This window comes from Lolium perenne, chromosome 3 (genome assembly GCF_019359855.2).
Source record: "Lolium perenne isolate Kyuss_39 chromosome 3, Kyuss_2.0, whole genome shotgun sequence".
Lineage (NCBI taxonomy): Eukaryota > Viridiplantae > Streptophyta > Magnoliopsida > Poales > Poaceae > Lolium > Lolium perenne.
Genome location: NC_067246.2, coordinates 299,635,289 through 299,640,033, shown reverse-complemented (window position 1 = coordinate 299,640,033; position 4,745 = coordinate 299,635,289).

Here is a 4,745-nt window from a genome sequence, read left to right as displayed (position 1 = left end):
CTTCAATATTTCCAATAACCTTTCTTCCTCAATCTCTGAAAGCTTAGAACTAATAATAACAGGATATATTTTCTTATCATCAATATGAGCATATTTAAGATTATCAGGCAAAGGCTTTAAATCAAAAACAGGATCTTCCTTTGGTGGCGGTGTTGTACCCAAATCTTCCACCGGTAAATCATGCTTGAGAATAGGTTGGCGAAGAAAAATTTCCTCAAGCTCATCTCTTTCTTTCCTAAAAACTTCACTCTCGCTATCCTCCAAATGTTGCTGCAAAGGATTGTTAGGAACAAGAACAATAGATGCACACTGTTCCATTTTAAAATCATCACTAGGCAAATCAGCTTTATAAGGAGTTTTGGTAAATTTAGAGAAGTTAAACTCATAAGATTCACCAGCAAATTTAGTCAAAATTTTCTCTTTCTTGCAATCTATAATAGCTCCACAAGTATTTAGAAAAGGTCTACCAAAAATAATAGGACAATAATCACTAGCAAAGCGAGAACCAAGTACCAAAAAGTCAGCAGGATATTTAATCTTACCGCATAAAACTTCCACATCTCGAACAATACCAATTGGAGAAATAGTTTCTCTATTAGCTAGCTGAATAACCACATCAATATCTTCAAGTTCACAAGAATCAATTTCGTGCATAATCTCCGTGTAAAGCTCATAAGGAATAGCACTAACGCTTGCACCAATATCACATAAACCATAATAGCAATGATCACCAATTCTAACAGATAGCATAGGAACACTAGCTTGTTTGGGTTTATTAGGATGTGAAACAATATTAGAAGCATCTTCACAGAAAATAATATGACCATCCTCCACATTTTCAGTCACAAGATCTTTAACTATTGCAACAAAGGTTCAACTTTTATTTGTTCTTCGTGTTCTACAGGTTTCTTTTTCACTTTTATGAACCGCACTATTTATAAGAGTACTCCTTCATTTTAGCGAGGAAAGGAGTTTTTTCAATATAAGCTTCAGGAATAACATGATCAGCAGTTTCAACTGCAACGCATTTATTAATAGATGAATCAATTTTATCTTTATACGGTTCATGATACTTATCAAAATTCTTCTTTGGCAATTCATAATGAGAGGCAAAAGCTTTATAAAGATTTGTAGCAACTTGAGAATCAAGACCATATGTAGCACTCATATTACAAAATTTATCAGTATCCATAAAAGCTTCGATGCATTTATAATCATAAATTATACCTGATTCTCTGTCCTTGTCGTTCTCCCAACCTTCAGTATTTTCTTGGATCCGATCAAGAAGGTCCCTTTTAAACTCTTCTTTGTTGCGTGTAAATGATCCAGAACAAGAAGTATCCAGCAAGGTCTTGTCTTGAAAAGAAAGTCTTGCATAGAAATTATCAATAATAACATTACCAGGAAGCTCATGAATGGGGCATTTGAGCATTAAAGACTTCAATCTCCCCCAAGCTTGGGCAATACTCTCTCCATCATGAGGCCAAAAATTATATATGCGATTCCGATCCTTGTGAATTTCACTTGGAGGATAGAACTTAGAATAAAACCGGGGCACAATATCATTCCATTCAAGAGAGTCCCCATTATCCAGTAATTTATACCAATGCGCCGCTTTACCAGATAGCGATAAAGAGAATAGTTTCTTCCTCACTTCATCCATAGCAATACCTGCACACTTGAATAAACCGCATAATTCATGTAAGAACAATAAATGATCTCCAGGGTGGACAGTTCCATCCCCTTCATAGCGGTTATCCATAACACGTTCAATGATTTTCATAGGTATTTTATATGGTATCACTTCCTCACCTGGCGCCTCATCCACTACCGTTGCAGTAGTAGTAGATTTCCCAAATAAAAATTGAAGAGAAGATCTCTCCATAATGACTTATAGCAAGAAAGTAAATAAAATCAGCACAAACAAGAAAGGTTTTCCTTACCAATTCCACTTACCAATAGCGCTTCACTCCCCAAAGAACGGCGCCTTAAAAATAGTCTTGATGACCCACAAGTATAGGGGGTGTATCGTAGTATTTTCGATAAGTAAGAATGTCGATCCCAACGAGGAGCAGAAGGTGTTGACAAGCAGTTTCGATGAAGGATTCACTGTAAATGCTCACAGACAAGTATTCAGGGGTTTTTGATGTAACAGTTGAATAAAGTACGAGTAAGTAAAGTGCGAGAGTAACAATTGCAGCGAGTGGCCCAATCCTTTTTAGCACAAAGGACAAGCCGGTTTGTTTACTTATAATGACCAAACGTTCTCGAGGACACACGGGATTTTAGTCTAATGCTTTCGCTACATACGGCTAAATAATCTTCATTGTTATGATAAGTGTTGTGTGGGTGAACCTATGCTAATGTACCGCCCTTCCTAGGACTAATACATACTTGTGATTATACCCCTTGCAAGCATCCGCAACTACAAGAAAGTAATTAAGAATAAATCTAACCACAGCCTTAAACTCTGAGATCCTGCGATCCCTCCTGCATCGATATACCAACGGGGGTTTAGGTTTCTGTCACTCCGGCAACCCCGCAATTGGCAAACGAATACAAGATGCATTCCCCTAGGCCCATAAATGGTGAAGTGTCATGTAGTCGACGTTCACATGACACCACTAGAAGAATAACACCACAACTTAAATATCATACCATTGAATATTACTCAACCATAATTCACTACTAACATTTAGACTTCACCCATGTCCTCAAGAACTAAACGAACTACTCACGAGACATCATATGGAACATGATCAGAGGTGATATGATGATGAATAACAATCTGAACATAAACTTGGTTCAATGGTTTCACTCAATAGCATCAACAACAAGTAGAGATCGATACCGGGAGAGTTTCCCCTATCAAACAATCAAGATCAAACCCAAATTGCTACGGCGGTGACGGTGTCCAGCGGTGGAGACGGCGGTGATGATGGTGGAGATGATGATGATGGTGATGGAGATGATGTCCAGCTTGATGACGGTGACGATGGCGTCGATTTCCCCCTCCCGGAGGGAATTTCCCCGGTGGATTCCTGCCCGCCGGAGAGCTCTTTTCTCTCTGGTGTTCTCCGCCCCGCAGAGGCGGCTGTAACTCTTCGCGAGGTACCCTCTGTGGCTTAGGTTTTCGGGACGAAGGGTTTCGCGAAGAAAAGGAGGCGAAAGGGGCTGTGGGGCCCCCACACCACATGGTGGCGCGGCCAGGCCATGGGCCGCGCCGCCCTATGGTGTGGGCCCACCCTGGGTCCTCCTGGCTCCTCCTTCTGGCTTCCTTCGTCATCTTGAAAAATAGGATTTTTGGTATAATTTCCTTCCACAGTTGATCTTCCGAAATATTGCGTTCTGACGGTGCTTTTTCCAGCAGAATCCTGGCTCCGGTGCTTGATCCTCCAATAATGATGAAACATGCAAAATAGATGAAATAACATAAGTATTGTGTCCCAATATGAAATATATCAATGAATAACAGCAAATTATGATATAAAATAGTGATGCAAATTGGACGTATCAGAGACCAATGGCCTTCTCGGCGTACAAGACGGACAGGCAAGCTAGGATCAACATGTGCTCCTCGTCTTGGGCGACGGCTGCCATTTCTTCTTCAAAAAGCTCGGCGAACATCTGCTCCTCCTCCTCGTCGGAGTCCATGTCCGGCCAGACAAATGGATGAACACCTTCCGGGCGTGTCGATGAGCGCGATGCGAGGGAGTTGCCTGGCGGTGGAATATAGGCAGACGACACGACAGATGGTGGAATATAGGTTGCTGGGTGGAGGGACGAAAGAGTTCAGGCAACCGGCCGACGGATTGGCAAGGGGTGGTGCCGGCGGCGACAGAGCAACAAGAGGGGAGGGGGGATTTGCGACGAGAAAGTGTTGGGGTTCGTGTGTTCTCTCACCGACAGAGCTGTTGGAGATATGCCCAAGAGGCAATAATAAAATGGTTATTATAATATATCTTTGTTGTTGTGGGTATACTTTATGGGTATATCAACGGCATGGCTTAGATCCGGCAAGCCCGGGTGGCCCGTAGTTGGTGGTGAGGCATGTGGCCCATCGGGCGGCCCAGTTGCTGTAGATCATGAAGGATGAAGTCCAGCCCAGGAACGAGGAGCCGGATCCTAACCGACCTACGAAGGAGGCCGGATCCGTGGAGGCCCATGAAGTATCCGGATCCAGCACGGACTAGAAGGAAGGCGGATCCTTGACGTACACGGCAAGACATTGTACCGTAGTGAGGCAACTTGTATTCCGGCTAGGACTCTCCGTGTAAACCCTAGATCCGTGCGCCTTTATAAGCCGGATCCCGGGAGCCCTAGAGACACAACCACAACTCATTGTAACAACGCGAAAGCGCCCAAATAATTCCAGACAAGCAGCAGTAGGCCCTGTCATCATGCAGGTGTTCCGAAGCTGGGTAACTCGCGTACCACCGTCCCGAGAGCACTCCGCCCTATGGCCCCTACTTCTTCTCCCCCTCGTGAGGATCCCTCTTCCGAGGTACCGTCGATTAGGCAACGACAGTTGGCGCCCACCGTGGGGCCTGTGGCGTCTGGAGGCCGGAACCGGGAGGGTTCCGCCATGGGAAGCTACGACGACACCATCGCTGTGGGGCGCGTCCTCTACGCCGAAAATCTGCCGATCGTCCCTCCGGATGAGTGTTGGATTCCAGCTAGAACAAACCCCGTCAAGCTCTCCATCGTCCCAATTGGCGGCATACACATCTTCATCGGGGAAACCG